Below are 23,232 nucleotides of genomic sequence, written 5' to 3'. Positions count from 1 at the left end.
CAGTCTAGTAGGCTCTATTATTTGCTGGTTTAAGTTGAATTTTGTGCAGAGATTTAAAAGCTCGTGTGTGTCTGAGTTTTAGTCAAAGCTGCCTGCTTGTGCTATCACTGCAACAACATTATTTGTAATAAAGTTGGTAGAATTACCGACAATATGTAAAGTAAAAGGACACAAGTGCAACTAATGTGATATTTTATTGTGGCAACGTTTCGCTCTCATGTACGAATTGGTTGCTCTACCATATTGCATTGCTTTTGTCACTACTACTTCTACTACTACCACCACTAGTGAACATCGAAATGGTTCCTCACTAGTATTGCTCCTCACTCTGATCCTTTATATACCCTCTGTGTCCATGTATTGTTTGTAATGGCTTGATAAAGCTCCTGGAGAGCGAAACGTTGCCACAATAAAATATCTCATAAGTTGCACTTGTGTCCTTTTACTTAACAACATTATTTGCTATATTCCTCCATTTTAGGTGCCTTAAGTTGAAATCCCCCAGGAGCAAGATGTTGGGGGCAGGAGCTGGCAGATTTTCCAGACAGTGGTCAATTTTTAACAGCTGTTCCTGGAATTGCTGGGACGTTGCATCCAGAGGCTTGTAGACTACCGCAATGACTAGGTTTTGGTTCTCGATCTTTACTGCTAAAACTTCCACTACATGATATGAGGCATTAAGCAGTTCTGTGCAAACAAGTGACTCTGACTCTGATTATGTTCATAGTCCGTCTTATACCTACGTGTATCGCTATACTAACAACATACTAATATTAATACTAGTAGTACTAACATTGACATTAGCAATGTTTGCGTGTGTGGGGGGGAGAGATAAGACCTGTAGTGATTGACAGTGTTCACTGTTGTGCAGGAGTTCCAGGCAGTAGGTGAGGGTGAGAGGTGCGACACTGGAGGAGGACAGTGTGTGAGGATCCAGGCTGACTGTCTCAGCTACCTCACTAACTACAATGACTGTCCTCGTGGCTCCCACTGTTGCCTCAGTAAGTATAATCTTCTCTGAGAGATTAAGCTTTGATTATAATCATGATATACAATACCTATAATTATTTTCCTCAGTAAGATACCTGTGCAACAGCTGCGTATCTTTATTGTTGGAAAGTTTTGCTTGATCAGTAGGCTTCTTCTGTCGAAGAAAGAGGAGAGAGCAGAAGCAGTGGAGAGATGAAGATGATGTGATCAGTCCATAAACCGTAAAGAAGTAATTTTGAGTAGGTCAGTCCCTCAGTCTACAGAGGTATTCAGCTTCATATTTCTGAAGAGTATAAAACTGAAACATGAGACTAGAGCCTTTTATACTTGTGAAGGTGAGTCATGGATAATCTGGATGAAGTCATTAAAGGCGGGACCTACTAGTATAAGCAGGAACGAAATAAAGATTCCCAAAGTTGCACAAGTGTCTTATTTCTCAAGTTATCGTTTTCCAAACAAATTCCATCAGTCCTGTCTTGCTTAGATTTATTTAGTTCTTTATTTGTATCCCCAATATTTATAACAGTCTTCCATTTAAACACTTTAATAATCTAACCCCTGAGACTACACCTTCCTTTAGAATTTCATCATGAGTCTTAAGCAGAGAAGGATAACCTAACTATTTTAAATACCCAAGTCATTTGGTGTCTTTTTCATTATTATTTCTTCATAATTGTCGAATGTTTAAAAAATCAACATCTTGCATAGCTTATATCAACACCTGAAATTACCACAGGAAATGGATCACTTGAAGCATCACTCACTGGCAACAGAAGTATAGCAAGTAAAGGTGGAGCCCCAGAGAACCTTGACACAGGCAGCAGAAGTACAGCAAGTGAAGGTGGAGCCCCAGAGAACCTTGACACAGGCAGCAGAAGTACAGCACATAAAGGTGGAGCCCCAGAGAACCTTGACACAGGCAGCAGAAGTACAACAAGTGAAGGTGGAGCCCCAGAGAACCTTGACACAGGCAGCAGAAGTACAGCAAGTGAAGGTGGAGCCCCAGAGAAACTTGACACAGGCAGCAGAAGTACAACAAATGAAGGTGGAGCTCCAGAGAACCTTGACACAGGCAGCAGAAGTACAGCAAGTGAAGGTGGAGCCCCAGAGAACCTTGACACAGGCAGCAGAAGTACAAGTGAAGGTGGAGCCCCAGAGAACCTTGACACAGGCAGCAGAAGTACAAGTGAAGGTGGAGCCCCAGAGAACCTTGACACAGGCAGCAGAAGCACATCAAGTAAAGATGGAGCCCCAGAGAACCTTGGCACAGGCAGCAGAAGCAGAGCAAGTGAAGGTGGAGCCCCAGAGAACCTTGACACAGGCAGCAGAAGTACAACAAGTAAAGATGGAGCTCCAGAGAACCTTGACACAGGCAGCAGAAGTACAACAAGTGAAGGTGGAGCCCCAGAGAACCTTGACACAGGCAGAGAACAACACAGCAGTAACACAGAAGAACATCAAACAATGTATTACAGGAAACACCATAAAGTAAATCAAAGTAAGAGAAAGAGGAAGAAGGTAATAAAGAACAAAGATGGTGTCAGTGGACAACCCAGCAGTGGTAAAGATGTTCAAGACGCAACAAGGATCACCAACAAAAAAACAAGAAAGCAAATATTTACCAAACAACATTATATGAATGACAGCAAAGAAATAAAAGATGATAAACAAAACTATAAAAATAATAAAAATATGAAAGTAAATGAAGAGAATAAAAAGCTTGATAGAAAAGAAAATAAGAGAAAGGATAAGAAAATAATGGAGAGAAAAAGTTACAAACATGGCAGGAAGATGATAATGAAGAGACAGAAGGAAGGTCAGAAGAAATATCTCAATAAAAAAAGAAAACCTGAGTATAAGAGAAATAACAGCCAAAAGCGACGCAAAAATATACAAGACGAAAACCGAAAACGACATAATAAAATAAACAAAATATACAAGAAGAATGAAGAACAAAGAAAAAAGGAAAAGGACAAAGGAAAGAACAGGACCAAAAGAGAAAACGAAAAGGCTGAAAATATAACCCACAGAGGAATAAATAAAAGTAGGAGATATAGAGGAAATAGGAGAAATAAAGCACACACGGAATTAGACAAAGTAAACATTAAAAAAGAACAGGAAAATAATAAAAGTAATAAAAGTATTGATAAGAAGAAGATGAGGGAAATTCTTGTAGAAAATAAAAGCCAGAAGGAAAGTAAAGAAGACAAGAGTTACAACGGAGAGAGAATAAATAAAAACAGCAAAAAGATAAACAAGAAGACAAACAAAAATGTGATAAATAACAAACTGCAGAAAAGAATAGGCAAAGGTAGACTAAGAGATAAAGAAACAGAGAAGAACGACACAGACAAAGAACATCAAAGAAGAAGAGGAAATAAAACGTTGAAAACCAACAGAAAAAACATGAAGAATAGTAAACAGAAGAAGAAAAGCGGGAGTAGAAACACCGCAACAAAGATGAACAATGAAAAAAATACAAGAAAGACTATAAAGAAGATAATGAAGAATAAGAGGAAGAATAACAATAATAAGATAAAGAATTTGAGTAAGAAAAAGAAAAATCAAAGTAACAAGAATATGAAAAATAATGAGAAAGAAGGAATAATGAAGATAGAAAGAACATCTAAGAATAAGAAGCGTAACAGAAAGATGGTTAACAGAGTAATGAAGAATAATAAAGGAACAAAGAAGGTTAGTGAAAAATTCAAGAATAAGAAAAGTGACAAAGAATTCAAGAAGCAGACTGGCAATAAATACAAGATAAAGAAGAAGATTGGTAAAAAATCTAATATAAAAGATGGAAAACAACAAGTTAAAAGAAAATCCAGGAATAAGAAGAAAAGAAAACAGGAAGTTGATAAAAAATCCAGAAAATGGAATAATGGAAAAAAATCTAAGAGCAAGAAGAGAAGAAAGAAGAAAATTAACCAAAAAATCAGAAATACGAAAACATGGAAGCAAAAGGTAAGAAAAAATACAAGGAATAAGAAAAGAGGGAAAGAGAAGAAAGGTAAGAAAGCTGGAAATAAGAAGATTGACAGTAAATCCAAGAATTTCAAGAAAGGCAAAAAATCCAAATATATGAAGAGAGGCAGTATGACTAAGAAAATGAAGACTGGCAATAAATCCAAGAATAAGAAGACTGGAAATAAGTCCAAGAAAAAGAAGAGTGGCAATAAATTCAAGAATAAGAAGACTGGCAATAATTCGAAGAATAAGAAGACTGACAATAAATCCAAGAATAAGAAGGTCGGCAGTAAATCCAAGAATAAGAAAATTGGCAATAAATCCAAGAATAAGAAGACTTTCAATAATTCCAAGAATAAGAAGACTGGCAATAAATCCAAGAATAAGAAGACTGGCAGTAAATCCAATAATAAGAAGACTGGCAATAAATCCAAGAATAAGAAGATTGGCAATAATTCCAAGAATAAGAAGACTGGCAGTAATTCCAAGAATAAGAAGACTGGCAATAAATCCAAAAACAAGAAGATTAGAAATATATCCAAGAATACGAAGATTGACAATAAATCCAAGAATAAGAAGACTGGAAATAAATCCAAGAATAAGAAGACTGGCAATAAATCAAAGAATAAGAAGGCTGGCAGTAAATCCAAGAATAAGATTGGCAGTAAACTTAAAGATAAGAAGATTGGCAGTAAATCCAAGAATAAGATTGGTAGTAAATTCAAGAAGAAGAAGGGTGGAAGTAAATCCAAAAATAAAAAGACTGGCAATAAATCAAAGAATAAGAAGACTGGAAGTAAATCCAAGAATAAGAAGGTTGGCAGTAAATCCAAGAACAAGTTTGGCAATAAATTAAAAAATAAGAAGATTGGCAGTAAATTCAAGAATAAGAAGGGTAGCAGTAATTTCAGGAAAAATAAGAAAACGAAACAAGTTAGAAAGAAATCTAAGAATATGAAGAGAAGGAAGCAGAAATCAAGGAAAAATAAGAAATGGAAACAAGTTAGAAGAAAGACTAAGAATAGGAAAGTAAAGAAGCAGAAATCCAGGAAAAATAAGGTTGAGAGAAAATCCAAGAAAGGACACTATGTGGTAGACCCTTGCAAGAAGCTTCTGCAAGATTGCAAGAACTTTGGTGGTCGTTGTGTCAGTCCAGATAAGAAATGTTCAACTGCACACAAGACTTACACCAGAGGCTCCTGTCAGTCTTGCAAATGTTGCAAACAACGTGAGTCACCTCTCATTTTATTATATAATTTGTCAGGTATCCTTAATTTTTATTGACTTTTTTGTTGATGACCCAAAGTATTTTTATGTTGCTGATATATAAAAACATTTTGCTATTTATGTTGTTTATTTTTGCTATTTGTTTAGCTTATTTTGTTTTAGTTTTTATTGTAAACACAAACACTTCACTTGAAATCTTCATCATTTCTGATTACTAATAAAGTGCAAAATTTTATAAATAATTAGACCATGGAAAAATTAAATGTGCATATTTTAAAACAAAAATCAGAGAGAATTTATTTCGAGGATATTTAAAGTCATAATATTACTACAAGAGTTTGAACTCTTGCAGTGACTACTTTGAATGACTTCAGTAACTAACATCATGATAGGCCTTCAAGTGAAAGAAATATTAAATCATGTATAAAACTTGTCAGAATGCAAGACCAAGAAGAAGTGCAAGAAGCGTGGAGGGACGTGCAAGAAGACGTGTTCGGCGAGTGAGAGCGAGTTATTGAAAGGTTGTAAAGGAAAGAAGTGCAAGTGTTGTGTGTTGGGCTACAGTAAAGGTAGGAACCACACCAGGTGTTGTCTACAGTGCACACAGGTGTGCTCTAAATTCTGAATATAAAACACCTGTACTAGCATGCAACAATACACTTAAACAAACACACACACACACACTCACACACACACACACACACACACACACACACACACACACACACACACACACACACACACACATACACATACACACACACACACACACACACACACACACACACACACATACACACACACACACACAAACACACACAACCAGAGAGAGAGGGGAGGATGAGCCAGCAAGACTGGATCTTGTGTTCACCCTGAGCAGTTCAGAGTTCAGACATTGAGGACATAACTTACGAGAGGCCCCTTGGAGCTAGCGATCACATGGTTCTGAGTTTTGATTATATAGTAGAGTTACAAGTGGAGAAGGTAACAGGAACTGAAGGGGACAGGCCAAACTATAAAAGGGGGGACTACACAGGTATGAGAAACTTCCTGCAGGAGGTTCAGTGGGACAGAGAAATGGTAGGAAAATCAGTAAACGAGATGGTGGAATATGTGGCAACAAAGTGCAAGGAGGCAGAGGAAAGGTTTGTTCCCAATGGAAACAGAAATAATAGGAAGACCAAAACGAGTCCTTGGTTTACCCGAAGGTGTAGGGAGGCAAAAACTAAGTGCAACAGAGAATGGAAAAGGTACAGGAGGCATAGGACCCAGGAAAACAAGGAGATTAGTAGAAGAGCCAGAAACGAGTATGTACAGATAAGGAGGGAGGCCCAGCGACAGTATGAAAACGACATAGCATCGAAAGTCAAATCTGACCCGAAACTGCTGTATAGCCACATTAGGAGGAAGACAACAGTCAATGACCAGGTGATAAGGCTGAGGAAAGAAGGTGGAGAACTCACAAGAAACGATCAAGAGGTATGTGAGGAGCTCAACACGAGATTTAAGGAAGTATTTACAGTAGAGACAGGAAGGACTGTGGGGGGACAGACCAGATGGGGACACCAAGAAAGTGTTTTAGGTCAAGGTTAATATTGGAATTGAAGGTTCTGTAGATGTAGATTGCACGGTAGTAAGTGTGGATGTACTGAACAGGGAGTAAGTTTAGATCCCTGAAGAGTGCGGGGGGATTTAGTGATTATTCTTACTGTGGCTTTTTGTTGGGTTATTATTGGCTTTAGGTGTGTTGCTGCAGTTGATCCCCAAGCACAAATAGCATAGGTGTGGTATGGATAAATAAGTAAGTGGTATAGTGTGAGAAGGGCATTTTGCGGCACGTAGTATCCTATCTTGGAGAGGATCCCATCTGTTTTGGATACTTTTTCGGTTTTGCGTTGGATATGGGTGCTGAAATTCAGGTTGTTTTCAAGGTATATGCCTAAAAATTTGCTCTTATTATGTCTGGCAATTAGAGTGTTGTCGATCTTAATGTTAATTTGTGCAACTCCTGCTCTGCTACAAACATAATACAGTAGGTTTTGTCAGTGTTTAGCATAAGTTTATTGGATGTCATCCAAGCCGATATTTTGAGCAGCTCATCGTTAACAATGGTGTTGAGGGTGGCAAGATTAAGGTGAGAGATGACATAAGTCGTGTCATAAGCAAAGAGAATGGGATTCAGGTGTTGGGATACGTTTGGAAGATCATTGATATGAATGCGGAAGAGCAGGGGACCAAGGACACTTCCATGCAGAACCCAGTATCAAGTGGCTGTGTTGATGATACTGTGTCTTTAATGGTAGGATTTGAAATATGCAAGCGCATGGCCTCTTATACCATAATGGTCAAGTTTGTGGAGTAGGATGCTGTGGTCTACTCTGTCAAAAGCTTTTCTTAGGTCAATAAAAATTCCTAGCGGATATTCCTTATTTTCCAATGTGGTGTAAAGCAGATCTAGCATTTTTATAATTGCATCATTAGTGCTTTTATTTTTCCTGAATCCAAATTGGCAGGGGTTGAGTATGTTTTGTGCCGTTATAAATGAATATAGTCTCCTGTGCACGAGTTTCTCAAAGATTTTGGATAGAAATGGTAAGTTTGATATTGGCCTATAGTTGTTTAAATCTGTAGGGTCACCACCTCTTGAGTAGTTTCAGGGACGTGCTAGTGTCTAGTGACTTGTTAAAAAGTAATGAAATAGCATGCAAAAGGACATGGGCTGCTCGCTTGTACAATAATGGTGGGACATGAGACAGATTCTCTGAGTTATTTTTAAGTGACTTCCGCGGGCTCAGTTGGTACAAGATAGAAGGAATTTGGGAAATTCCCATCTAGGTAGTCCCCGGCATGGGCATTGGTACTTGGGATTTTATTGGCGAGATTAGATCCTATGGTTGAGAAGAAGTCGTTTATCTCGTTAGCTGAGTCAGTGCGATGCAGTGGTGTTTTATTAGGTTTAGTTAGGACAATATTCTTTGTTTTATTCAGTTTGTGGGTCACTAGAATCTGGGAAAGTATTTCCAGGTCTTTTTTATATGTCCTCTTGAGTCAGTGAATCTACTGGAGTAGTATAGTTGTTTGGCTTTCTTTATTACTTTGGTGAGAACTGATGAATAGTGTTTAAGAAAATCTTTGTGTATTAGGCCCTGTCTATATTGCTTTTCATATTGGTGTTTCTTATCAATGGATTTCAGAATGCTGCTGGTTAGCCATGGGCAACCGAGCCGTTTATTCGTGATCTGTTTTGTTTTTATAGGACAATGTTTGTTGTATAGTCTAAGTAATTTGTTAAGAAAAATGTTTGTCCAGTCATCATCCAGGAATAAGAAGAAATGAAAACAGAAAGTTGATAAAAAATCAAAAAAAGAGAATAATGGAAAAAATCTAAGAGCAAGAAGAGAAGAAAGAAGAAAATTAACAAAAAAATCAGAAATACGAAAACATGGAAGCAAAAGGTAAGAAAAAATACAAGGAATAAGAAAAGAGGAAAAGATAAGAAAGGTAAGAACGCTGAAAATAAGAAGATTGACAGTAAATCCAAGAATTTCAAGAAAGGCAAAAAATCCAAATATATGGAGAGAGGAAATATGACTAAGAAAAAGAAGACTGGAAATAAATCCAAGAATAAGAAGAGTGGCAATAAATTCAAGAATAAGAAGACTGGCAATAATTCCAAGAATAATAAGACTGGCAATAAATCCAAGAATAAGAAGGTCGGCAGTAAATCCAAGAATAAGAAAATTGGCAATAAATCCAAGAATAGGAAGACTTTCAATAATTCCAAGAATAAGAAGACAGGCAATAAATCCAAGAATAAGAAGACTGGCAGTAAATCCAATAATAAGAAGACTGGCAATAAATCCAAGAATAAGAAGATTGGCAATAATTCCAAGAATAAGAAGACTGGCAGTAATTCCAAGAATAAAAAGACTGGCAATAAATCCAAAAACAAGAAGATTAGAAATATATCCAAGAATACAAAGATTGACAATAAATCCAAGAATAAGAAGATTAGAAATAAATCCAAGAATAAGAAGACTGGCAATAAATCAAAGAGTAGGAAGGCTGGCAATAAATCCAAGAATAAGATTGGCAGTAAACTTAAAAATAAGAAGATTGGCAGTAAATCCAAGAATAAGGTTGGCAGTAAATTCAAAAAGAAGAAGGTTGGCAGTAAATCCAAGAATAAAAAGACTGGCAATAAATCCAAGAATAAGAAGACTGGAAGTAAATCCAAGAATAAGAAGGTTGGCAGGAAATCCAAGAATAAGAAGGGTAGCAGTAATTTCAGGAAAAATAAGAAAACGAAACAAGTTAGAAAGAAGTCTAAGAATATGAAGAGAAGGAAGCATAAATCAAGGAAAAATAAGAAATGGAAACAAGTTAGAAGAAAGACTAAGAATAGGAAAGTAAAGAAGCAGAAATCCAGGAAAAATAAGGTTGAGAGAAAATCCAAGAAAGGACAATATGTGGTAGACCCTTGCAAGAAGCTTCTGCAAGATTGCAAGAACTTTGGTGGTCGTTGTGTCAGTCCAGATAAGAAATGTTCAACTGTACACAAGACTTACACCAGAGGCTCCTGTCAGTCTTGCAAATGTTGCAAACAACGTGAGTCACCTCTCATTTTATTATATAATTTGTCAGGTATCTTTAATTTTTATTGACTATTTTGTTGATGACCCAAAGTATTTTTATGTTGCTGATATATAAAAACATTTTGCTATTTATGTTGCTTATTATTGCTATTTGTTTAGCTTATTTTGTTTTAGTTTTTATTGTAAACACAAACACTTCACTTGAAATCTTCCTCATTTCTGATTACTAATAAAGTGCAAAATTTTATAAATAATTAGACCATGGAAAAATTAAATGTGCATATTTTAAAACAAAAATCAGAGAGAATTTATTTCGAGGATATTTAAAGTCATAATATTACTACAAGAGTTTGAACTCTTGTAGTGACTACTTTGAATGACTTCAGTAACTAACATCATGATAGGCCTTCAAGTGAAAGAAATATTAAATCATGTATAAAACCCGTCAGAATGCAAGACCAAGAAGAAGTGCAAGAAGCGTGGAGGGACGTGCAAGAAGACGTGTTCGGAGAGTGAGAGCGAGTTATTGAAAGGTTGTAAAGGAAAGAAGTGCAAGTGTTGTGTGTTGGGCTACAGTAAAGGTAGGAACCACACCAGGTGTTGTCTACAGTGCACACAGGTGTGCTCTAAATTCTGAATATAAAACACCTGTACTAGCATGCAACAATACACTTAAACAAACACACACACACACACTCACACACACACACACACACACACACACACACACACACACACACACACACACACACACAAACACATACACACACACACACACAAACACACACACAACCAGAGAGAGAGGGGAGGATGAGCCAGCAAGACTGGATCTTGTGTTCACCCTGAGCAGTTCAGACATTGAGGACATAACTTACGAGAGGCCCCTTGGAGCTAGCGATCATGTGGTTCTGAGTTTTGATTATATAGTAGTGTTACAAGTGGAGAAGGTAACAGGAACTGAAGGGAACAGGCCAAACTATAAAAGTGGGGACTACACAGGTATGAGAAACTTCCTGCAGGAGGTTCAGTGGGACATAGAAATGGTAGGAAAATCAGTAAACAAGATGATGGAATATGTGGCAACAAAGTGCAAGGAGGCAGAGGAAAGTTTTGTTCCCAAGGGAAACAGAAATAATAGGAAGACCAAAACGAGTCCTTGGTTTACCCGAAGGTGTAGGGAGGCAAAAACTAAGTGCAACAGAGAATGGAAAAGGTACAGGAGGCATAGGACCCAGGAAAACAAGGAGATTAGTAGAAGAGCCAGAAACGAGTATGCACAGATAAGGAGGGAGGCCCAGCGACAGTATGAAAACGACATTGCATCGAAAGTCAAATCTGACCCGAAACTGCTGTATAGCCACATTAGGAGGAAGACAACAGTCAAGGACCAGGTGATAAGGCTGAGGAAAGAAGGTGGAGAACTCACAAGAAACGATCAAGAGGTATGTGAGGAGCTCAACACGAGATTTAAGGAAGTATTTACAGTAGAGACAGGAAGGACTCTGGGGGGACAGACCAGATGGGGACACCAGCAAGGAATACACCAACAAGTGTTGGACGACATACATACAGATGAGGAGGAGGTGAAGAAACTGCTAAGGGACATAGATACCTCAAAGGCAATGGGACCGGACAACATCTCCCCGTGGGTCCTTAGAGAGGGAGGAGATATGTTGTGCGTGCCACTTACCACAATCTTCAACACGTCCCTGGAAACTGGGCAACTACATGAGGTATGGAAGACGGCAAATGTAGTTCCCATTTTTTAAAAAAGGAGACAGAAAAGAGGCACTAAACTATAGACCTGTGTCATTGACGTGTATATTATGCAAAATTATGGAGAAGATTATCAGGAGGAGAGTGGTGGAGCACCTAGAACGGAACAAGAGTATAAATGCCAACCAGCACAGATTCACGGAAGGCAAATCCTGTGTCACAAACCTTCTGGAGTTTTATGATAAAATAACAGAAGTAAGACACGAGAGAGAGGGGTGGGTTGATTGCATCTTCTTGGACTGCAAGAAGGCCTTTGACACAGTTCCTCACAAGAGATTAGTGCAGAAGCTAGAGCATCAGGTGCATATAACAGGAAGGGCACTGCAATGGATCAGAGAATACCTGACAGGGAGGCAACAACGAGTCATGGTACGTAATGATGTATCACAGTGGGCACCTGTGACGAGCGGGGTCCCACAGGGGTCGGTCCTAGGACCAGTGCTATTTTTGGTATATGTGAACGACATGATGGAAGGGTTAGACTCAAAAGTGTCCCTGTTTGCAGATGATGTGAAGTTAATGAGGAGAATTAAATCTGATGAGGACCAGGCAGGACTTCAAAGAGACCTGGACAGACTGGACACCTGGTCCAGCAAATGGCTTCTCGAATTTAATCCTGCCAAATGCAAAGTCATGAAGATAGGGGAAGGACACAGAAGACCACAGACAGAGTATAGGCTAGGTGGCCAAAGACTGCAAACCTCACTCAAGGAGAAAGATTTTGGGGTGAGTATAACATCGAGCATGTCTCTGGAAGCACACATCAATCAGATAACTGCTGCAGCATATGAGCGCCTGGCAAACCTGAGAACAGCATTCCGATACCTTAGTAAGGAATCGTTCAAGACACTGTACACCGTGTATGTCAGGCCCATACTGGAGTATGCAGCACCTGTTTGGAACCTGCACTTGATAAAGCACGTCGAGAAACTAGAGAAAGTACAAAGGTTTGCCACAAGGTTAGTTCCAGAGCTAAGGGGAATGTCCTATGAAGAAAGATTAAGGGAAATCGGAATGACGACACTGGAGGACAGGAGGGTCAGGGGAGACATGATAACGACATATAAAATACTGTGTGGAATAGACAAGGTGGACAAAGACAGGATGTTCCAGGGAGGGGACACAGAAACAAGAGGCCACAATTGGAAGTTGAAGACACAAATGAGTCAGAGAGATATTAGGAAGTATTTCTTCAGTCATAGAGTTGTAAGGCATTGGAATAGCCTAGAAAATGACGTAGTGGATGCAGGAACCATTCACAGTTTTAAGACGAGGTTTGATAAAGCTCATGGAGCGGGGAGAGAGAGGGCCCAGTAGCAACCGGTGAAGAGGCGGGGCCAGGAGCTAAGAATCGACCCCTGCAACCACAAATAGGTGAGTGAGTAAACACACACACACACACACACACACACACACACACACATTATCAGGAGAAGAGTGGTGGAACACCTAGAAAGGAATGATCTCATCAACAGCAGCCAGCATGGTTTCAGGGACGGGAAATCCTGTGTCACAAACCTACTGGAGTTCTATGACATGGTGACAGCAGTAAGACAAGAGAGAGAGGGGTGGGTGGATTGCATTTTCTTGGACTGCAAGAAGGCGTTTGACACAGTTCCACACAAGAGATTGGTGCAAAAACTGGAGGACCAAGCAGGGATAACAGGGAAGGCACTACAATGGATCAGGGAATACTTGTCAGGAAGACAGCAGCGAGTCATGGTACGTGGCGAGGTGTCAGAGTGGGCACCTGTGACCAGCGGGGTCCCGCAGGGGTCAGTCCTAGGACCAGTGCTGTTTCTGGTATTTGTGAACGACATGACGGAAGGAATAGACTCTGAGGTGTCCCTGTTTGCAGATGACGTGAAGTTGATGAGAAGAATACACTCGATCGAAGACCAGGCAGAACTACAAAGGGATCTGGACAGGCTGCAGAACTGGTCCAGCAATTGGCTCCTGGAGTTCAATCCCACCAAGTGCAAAGTCATGAAGATTGGGGAAGGGCAAAGAAGGCCGCAGACGGAGTACAGTCTAGGGGGTCAGAGACTACAAACCTCACTCAAGGAAAAAGATCTTGGGGTGAGTATAACACCAGGCACATCTCCTGAAGCGCACATCAACCAAATAACTGCTGCAGCATATGGGCGCCTAGCAAACCTCAGAACAGCATTCCGACATCTTAATAAGGAATCGTTCAGGACCCTGTACACCGTATACGTTAGGCCCATATTGGAGTATGCGGCACCAGTTTGGAACCCACACCTAGCCAAGCACGTAAAGAAACTAGAGAAAGTGCAAAGGTTTGCAACAAGACTAGTCCCAGAGCTAAGAGGTATGTCCTACGAGGAGAGGTTAAGGGAAATCAACCTGACGACACTGGAGGACAGGAGAGATAGGGGGGACATGATAACGACATACAAAATACTGAGAGGAATTGACAAGGTGGACAAAAACAGGATGTTCCAGAGATTGGACACAGTAACAAGGGGACACAGTTGGAAGCTAAAGACACAGATGAATCACAGGGATGTTAGGAAGTATTTCTTCAGCCACAGAGTAGTCAGTAAGTGGAATAGTTTGGGAAGCGATGTAGTGGAGGCAGGATCCATACATAGCTTTAAGCAGAGGTACGATAAAGCTCACGGCTCAGGGAGAGTGACCTAGTAGCGATCAGTGAAGAGGCGGGGCCAGGAGCTCGGACTCGACCCCCGCAACCTCAACTAGGTGAGTACACACACACACACACACACACACACACACACACACACACAAACACACACACACACACACACACACACACACATACACACACACACATACACTCACACACACACATGTACGTATATACAACAGGCCTAGTGTCTAATCGACATGTGCCTAGGACAAAATGGTAACTAACACACATACACACACACACAAGAAGCAAGAAGACAAGGGGAAAAATGTGATTGAAAGCATCATGAAGGCAATAGGAGAAGATGACATGAGCCAGTTGGTAAATTTTCGGAGAATAGGGGGGTTTGCAAGAGAGCCCGGCCAGTGAAAGTGACTTTCAAGACAGAATCAACTCAGAACAGGATCCTGCAGGAGAAATCGACCGCGACAGAACACAGGAAGAAAGGAAGAAACTGAGAGAGATGATACAAAGACGAAAGGAGGAAAGAGAGGTGAGGATGGAGATGGACATGAGAACCCAGAATCAGGAGGAAGATCAAACACAGCCTCCCTCACAGCCACCTACAGAAGCCCCCCAACCAGGACTACCCAAATGCAACCAAACATTATAACCCAAGTCACACATGCCATATCCAATGCCCCCACCCACCTCATTACAAACTCCACCCCCACAGCAACCACCCATAGTTCCTTATCAGGTCTTCCACTTCCCCCACCCCAATGTACCCACTAAACCACAGTTTTAGAAAAGAAGTTGAAGTTGTGGTACACAAATGCAGATGGGATAACAAATAAGTGTGAGGAGTGGCATGAAAGAATCAAGGAGACATCCCCAGACATAATATATCACTATCAGTATCAAGTTTATTCTCTATAAGGATTACAATGCTGAATTTACAGAATTTAGTTATTCTGTGGTTTACATGTAGGAAAATACTAATTACAGAGGGGGCCACTAGAACACCTAGCATGGCTAGGCATTTCGAGCAGACTTAGATTATTTCTTAACTTCAAAATATTACAAATTATGAGGTAAGTTGGTATTATGGCTAAGTGACTAAATACTAGTTTGTGAGTTTAGCGATGTGAATGCTTTTCTTTTGGCACAATACATATTTTCAGTATTGGAGTATCACAGGCCAACTTATGACTAGTTAGGATTCATTATTTTAAGATTAAGATTTATATTTCTGTGTTTGTGGTCAAATGGTTGAGTGAGTGTCAGTGTGAACCACCAGGTGGTATTCATGTAATTAGTTGATGGTGTGTATCAGGGAGATAAGATGTTTTCTAATGGTAGTTTTGAAGGTGATGAATGTGTCTGCAGTTGTAGAGTTTTCAGGTAGGGTGTTCCAGATTTTAGGACCTTTGACATTGAATTTTTGTAAAGGTTTAGTCGGACACGGGAATGTCATAGAGATGTTTGTGTCAGGTGTTATGCCTGTGTGTTCTGTCACAACTATCAAGAAAGTGTTTTAGGTCAAGGTTAATATTGGAATTGAAGGTCCTGTAGATGTAGATTGCACGGTAGTAACTGTGGATGTACTGAACAGGGAGTAAGTTTAGATCCATGAAGAGTGGGGGGTGTTGCCAGGGATGGGATTTAGTGATTATTCTTACTGCTGCTTTTTGTTGGGTTATTATTGGCTTTAGGTGTGTTGCTGCAGTTGATCCCCAAGCACAAATAGCATAGGTGTGGTATGGATAAATAAGTAAGTGGTATAGTGTGAGAAGGGCATTTTGCGGCACGTAGTATCGTATCTTGGAGAGGATCCCATCTGTTTTGGATACTTTTTCGGTTATGCGTTGGATATGGGTGCTGAAATTCAGGTTGTTTTCGAGGTATACGCCTAAAAATTTGCCCTCATTATGTCTGGCAATTAGAGTGTTGTCGATCTTAATGTTATTTTGTGCAACTCCTGCTCTGCAACAAACATAATACAGTAGGTTTTGTCAGTGTTTAGCATAAGTTTATTGGATGTCATCCAAGCCGATATTTTGAGCAGCTCCTCGTTAACAATGGTGTTGAGGGTGGCAAGATTAAGGTGAGAGATGACATAAGTCGTGTCATAAGCAAAGAGAATGGGGTTCAGGTGTTGGGATACGTTTGGAAGATCATTAATATAAATGCGGAAGAGCAGGGGACCAAGGACACTTCCCTGCAGAACCCTGTATCAAGTGGCCGTGTTGATGATACTGTGTCTTTAATGATGACATACTGATACCTATTAGTATGGTAGGATTTGAAATATGCAAACGCATGGCCTCTTATACCATAATGGTCAAGTTTGTGGAGTAGGATGCTGTGGTCTACTGTGTCAAAAGCTTTTCTTAGGTCAATAAAAATTCCTAGCGGATATTCCTTATTTTCCAATGTGGTGTAAAGCAGATCTAGCATTTTTATAATTACATCATTAGTGCTTTTATTTTTCCTGAAACCAAATTGGCAGGGGTTGAGTATGTTTTGTGCCATTATAAATGAATACAGTTCCTGTGCACGAGTTTCTCAAAGATTTTGGATAGCAATGGTAAGTTTGATATTGGCCTATAGTTGTTTAAATCTGTAGGGTCACCACCTCTTGAGTAGTTTCAGGGACGTGCTAGTGTCTAGTGACTTGTTAAAAAGTAATGAAATAGCATGCAAAAGGACATGAGCTGCACGCTTGTACAATAATGGTGGGACATGAGACAGATTCTCTGAGTTATTTTTAAGTGACTTCCGTGGGCTCAGTTGGTACAAGATAGAAGGAATTTGGGAAATTCCCATCTAGGTAGTCCCCGGCATGGGCATTGATACGTGGGATTTTATTGGCGAGATTAGATCCTATGGTTGATAAGAAGTCGTTTATCTCGTTAGCTGAGTCAGTGGGATGCAGTGGTGTTTTATTAGGTTTAGTTAGGTCAATATTCTTTGTTTTATTCAGTTTGTGGGTCACTAGAATCTGGGAAAGTGTTTTCCAGGTCTTTTTCATATGTCCTCTTGTGTCAGTGAATCTGCTGGAGTAGTATAGTTGTTTGGCTTTCTTTATTACTTTGGTGAGAACTGATGAATAGTGTTTAAGAAAATCTTTGTGTATTAGGCCCTGTCTATATTGCTTTTCATATTGGTGTTTCTCATCAATGGATTTCAGACTGCTGCTGGTTAGCCATGGGCAACCGAGCCGTTTATTCGTGATCTGTTTTGTTTTTATAGGACAATGTTTGTTGTATAGTCTAAGTAATTTGTTAAGAAAATTGTCTGTCCAGTCATCATTACCATTGGCCTCGGAGAATTCTGTAGGCCTATCAACAGTCTCTAGGTCAGCTGTGAAATTCCTTATTGAGGCCTCATCATGGAGTCTAAATGAAATTTTGTTGTATTCCAGTGGAGGTTTACTAATGTTTGTCAAGAAGAAGGTAGGGTAGGGATCTGTAGTTCTCTCTGTGATTATCCCTGATTTAAGGGGGGCTAGTATATTGGTCCATTTGTGGTCTATTATGGTTGCACTTGTCTCAGTGAGCCTGGTTGGTTTAGTTATTGTTGGTATGAGAAGTGTGTTGTTCATATTGTTGATGAAATCAGTTACAGGCTGATCATCTAGTAAGCCAAGGTTGATATTGAAGTCTCCAGCTAAGAGAAGGTGGTGCTTGTTCATTTGTCTGTTTGTTATTAGTACCTTTAATTTCTCACTGAAATTTGGGATGTTTGTGTGTGGTATCCGGTAAATGGCACCGATTGTTATAGGCGTCTTAAGGTTTTTTACAGTCAAATTAGCAAAAATGTATTCCCCATATTCATTACTAAAGCAAGTGGTGCTAATACTACAAGATAATTGGCTCCAGTAATAGATTGCAATACCACCCCTAACTTAGTATGATCTGCAGTTGAGGATTGCTGAGTATCCTGGTTGAGGGTAGATATCTATTGTGTCCTGCTTAAGCCAGGTCTCAGTAAGAATAATGCAGGAGAAGGGTGTTCTTAGCAACTCAAGGAGTGCCAGGAGGTCATCATAGTGTTTGCTTAAGGACCTGATGTTGTAGTTAAAAACTGATAGACCTTTAGCATTGTTTAGGATAGTGCTGGCTTGTTATGCTGTGTAATAAAGGCAGTTACTTTCCAATTGGTTTCAATTGTGGTTATTTATATTCTGAGTTGTGTGTTGAGTTATAGCACTGATAACTGTAGTGGTGGGAAGTTTGGACAAGTATATAGCTAAAGCATTTTGGTCATATAGAGTATAGTCACTAATACACATAATAAAGTTGATGTTGTCTATGTGTTGTGCTGGAATGAGCTGTAGTACAACTAGGTTTAATCTAATAATAAAAATACAAATTAGAAATAGCACCAGACTCTCACTTGTAAATGCACTAAGGTGTTATATAAGTTGTTTACAAGAACTGGAGTATAACTAGATTTAAATTGACAAGATAAAATACACAAGTTAAGGTAGCAAAAGAATAATAAAAAATAATAAAAATAAAAATGACAATGACTTGGTTATAATATGCTAGTAAGATGGTAGACAGGATAATATAAAAGTTGTAGTTGAAAATACTAGTTTAAAAAAGAATTGGTTAAAAAAGGTTAAGAAAAGTAAAATAAAGTTGGGTGGTAAAGTTTAAAATAGAATAGGGCAATTATAAAAAGTTTATAACAAAATTGGGTAACAAGTTTTACAAATAAAAAAAGGGTCAATAAAAATTTTAAATAAATAGGGCAATAAAGTATAAATTAAAACTGGGCAAGTAAAGATTGGGTAATTAACACTAGATTAGAATAGTGCAATAATAAGATGAAAAGTTTACAATAAGGTTGGGCACTAAAAAATGGGCACTAAAAATGGGCAATAATAAAAGTTTACAATAAGATTGGTCAATATAGTTTAAAGTAAAATTGGGCAATAACTGAGATTTTAAAATGAAATTGGGCAATAGAGTATTTCTTAAAGTGAGGTAGAATAATTGAGGACAAGCTATGGTTAGTTTCAAATAAAATAAGATAGAACAGTGAAGTGGTAAGATGTAAAAAAGGAGATAGATTCTGTAGATATTAAACACAATTAAGACTATGAGGTAGAATGGTCATTGAATACAACAGTGACATTCAAAAGTAGTTGCGGTATTGGAAATTTAGGGGGGAACAAATTTATGACAATATAACACTAACGGTGGACTATGAGTATTATCTGCACTTTACTCTGATTCAGTTAGTCCAGCCTCACTTAGGAATGTTTTAAGGTCATGTTCTGTTGAGATGAAGTATCTCTTCCCAGTGGGCTGTTTCCTAACTGCGATTTTCTGTCCCTCACAAATTACTGGTGGATTTTGGGGGCATAGCGTAATTTTCTTAGCTGATAAAGGAGATTTTGTCTTGTTTTGGTAAGGCACTCATTGACGTAAACACCAGTTTTCATAGAAATAGATCTTTTCAGTACGGTGCTTCTTTGTAGGCTAGTTTGGAATTTTAACAGCACTGTTTTTTACCCGCTTGGTAGCCCATCAGTTTGCAATCCTTTAGGTCATCACTACGTATGTTAAGGCGAAGGTGGTCCTTGATAAGTTGTAAGGTGGTCTCCATGCAGGTCTCTTGGGTGACTGTGGGTGGGAGATGTTTGCTGTTAACTACAACAGCGTCAGCTAGCTGTTGTTGGTCATTATGGTCTTGGAAGTTGGTGACGACATTGGCATGTTGTTGGTCCACTCTTGATCTTTCCTCTATAATATTGGTAGTAAGCAGGGTGTCTTGGTCTTTTAGAGTGTTTATAGTGTCTAGGGACTGGGTGTGGGTGTTGCTTTGTTGTTCCAGAGTGTCTAGTTTATGTTCTAGAGCAGTGATCTTGCTGAGGTACTGTGCATTGGAAGCTTTTAGTTCCTGCATTTCCTGGGTTAATTTGGTGATCGTTTGGTTCTGAATCGTAAGGAGTTAGCTATTTCTGGGTCGGTGATCTTCTTGACATCAAATCCTAGGAAGTACTTATCTTGGACTGTGGTGGTGGCCATGTTTGTTGTTGTCTGTCGTGTGTTGTGGTGATGCTGGTGGGTGATGAGGGTTGTGTCCTGGCTGGCAGTACCACAAGATTTCCTCGTGGTATTACTGCTCTCACCTTTGATGTTAGGAGTCCTTAGCTGGTTACTGGATCTTCTTTTATTGCTCTGACCCTTGTCCATTGGCTGTGACTTCGGATGAATAGTAGGGAATGGGTGATGGGTGAATGTTGTGGGGTATCACTTCAGTGGCAGAGGGGTAGGAGGTGGTAATACGAGTCCTATTAGTTGGTAATTTGTGTACTTTCAGGTGATTTCTGCAGTTGATTTATATCATTCTGGGTATCCACACATGTTAGTGTTATATGGGTCTTGATTAGGCCATCACAAAGCTGCTGGGAACCACAGGTAGAAGTAAAAATAGAGGACAAGGTTCCTGTTGCTGGCGCTGCTGCCGCTTGGGACCAACTATAGCATAACGGCACTCACAGAAACAAAGCTCACCAGGATGATAACAGATGCAATCTCTCCACCCGGATATCAAATCCTCTGAAAAAATAGAGGGAGGAGAGGGGAGGAGTAGCACTGCTCATTAAAAACAGGTGGGGATTTGAGATAGTGGAAGAAATGGGTGGCATAGGCGAAAGGGACTACTTAGTACGAACAATTAAGTCTGAGGGCCAACAGATGGTAATTGCAGTAATGTACAACCCACCACAAAACTGCAGGAGGCCAAGAGAAGATTATGATGTGAGCATCAGAACAATGGTCGGCACACTAGCAGAGGTGGCCAGAAGAGCTCACATGGGGGGAGCAAAGTTTCTAGACATGGGTGATTTCAATCACAAGGAGATTGACTGGGAAAACCTCAAGCCCCATGTGGGTCCCAAAACATGGAGAGCCAAGAAGATGGATGTGGTACTGAAAAACCTCATGCATAAACATGTTAAAGACACTACCAGAGAGACAGGCGAGGACGATCCAGCAAGACTGGACCTTGTATTCACCTTGAGTAGCTCGGACATCGAGGATATCATGTATGAAAGGCCCCTAGGAGCTTGCGATCATGTGGTTCTGCGCTTTGATTACATAGTTGAGCTACATGTGGAGAGAGTAGCAGGAATTGGATAGGAAAAACCAAACTACAAAAGGGGGGACTACACAGGCATGAGGAACTTCCTGCAAGGTGTTCAGTGGGAGAGAGAACTGACAGAAAAACCAGTACAAGAAATGATGGATTATATGACAACAAAATGCAAGGAGGCAGAGGAGAGGCTTGTTCCCCAGGGAAACAGAAATTTAGATGCATTCTTTCCCCATGAGCCGAGGGTCTCTGAGCCTATGGGAACAAACATATAATGATGGGCAAGTTCTCCATATTTTCTAGACTTTTGGGACTCCCTGAAACTGGCAGCTGCTCCTCCTTCTTCCCTGGTATATTGGAGATAGGTATCAGCCAAGGTAGATGCACATGTATAGTCCCACAGCACCTGCTTCCCATCTGTCCAGGCTTGAAGGGTGATACCATCTGGATGCTTCTGGCTGCCATCAGATCTGCATAGCTGGGGTGGCTCCCTTACTGCTGGGCATCCAGCTGTTGTGAGGCTCCTCTTGATAATGTTATTAACCTCCTCTGTTATTGTTGTTCTTGCTGCTGAACAGCAGTTTAGTGCTGATGAAGGTAGCGTAGGTAGCAATGATATGGCCGTGGACTAGTTTGGCTTTAATTGGATAGAAGTGAGTACACAACAGGCAGTGTGAGGGAATGACCGCAAGCACGTCCATGGAGGGGGAGCACTTGTGCCTATCAAGTCGGTCGGCCTAGGAATGAGAGCGAATGGGCTCAGCCTCCCACTGACCTGGGTGAGCCTACAGAGGGCACCACTTAAATGCCGCGAAATATGAACTAGTCAGAACAGACGGCTAGGCTGTGTGTTCTGACAGTACAAGCTGTCTACATTTGCTTGGCCATGCACCTCACGTCGTCCCAACGCGACAATACTGGTGGGCCCATAGGTGTAAAGGAACTACTTACACTAGCTACCCCAGAAAGGGACTGGCTTTCGCTCACTTTTGAATCAAAAATGGACATAAAAATGAAACAGGCAAAAAAAAAAAAACTCTCCTATCCAGGGGAAGAGAAAACTGGCTTTCCCGTGCTGGTTCATTGAGGAGAGAGTCCGGAGACGTCAGCACTGGGTCCACATACTTCATGTGATCAAGGTGGGCTTCCTTGATAGTTCCAGTAGCAATCTCCCTCACCTCGAACTTATTGCCACGGAGCTGTGGGAGAACACGGTAAGGACCCACGAGTTTTGGGACAAGTTTGTGCATAACTGGGGTCTGTGCTGGGTTGAGCAACATAACTTTGCAACCTGGTTCCACTTTGCTTTCCTTGGCGCGGGCATTGCGCTCAGACGTGAATCTATCATAGCTTTCATAAGGTTCTCTCGTACCCGTTGGAAGACAAGTTGCGTTGTCTGCATCTTTACTACACTGGGGTTATCACTATCGTAAGTAGGTCGAGGTGGAGCAAACATAATTTCATATGGTAAGCGCTTGTCATAGCCATACAAAGCAAAATGAGGTGTCTCACTGATCGAGCTCTTGAGGGAGGAGTTTAATGTACACTGAACATCTGGGATAGCCTAATCCCATGTAGTACAACTTGGGTTAACGGTTACCCTGAGCACCTCCAGGACTTTGCGATTTGTGCGTTCAGCAAGACCATTACTCGCAGGGTGGCGTGGAGTTACTGGCACTTGGTGAATGTTAAATCTGGAGCAAAGATCCTGCATTATGGCATTTATGAACTCAGACCCATTGTCTGACAGAAGGACACATGGGCAGGTATGACGGAGGGCAACATGCTCACGGAAAGCATTAGCGACCGTTTCGGCGGTTTTATCAGGAATGGGTACTAATTCACTGTACCGCATCAAGTTATCTACCATTACAAGCAGGTGTTTATTTCCCTTCTCCGGGGTCGAGAAGTTTGTCAACAGGTCGACAGAAGTTCTCTCCCAGGGCT

Source organism: Cherax quadricarinatus, chromosome 95 (genome assembly GCF_038502225.1).
Source record: "Cherax quadricarinatus isolate ZL_2023a chromosome 95, ASM3850222v1, whole genome shotgun sequence".
NCBI lineage: Eukaryota > Metazoa > Arthropoda > Malacostraca > Decapoda > Parastacidae > Cherax > Cherax quadricarinatus.
The sequence above is the reverse complement of the archived record's forward strand: the minus strand, read 5'-3'. Positions refer to the sequence as shown.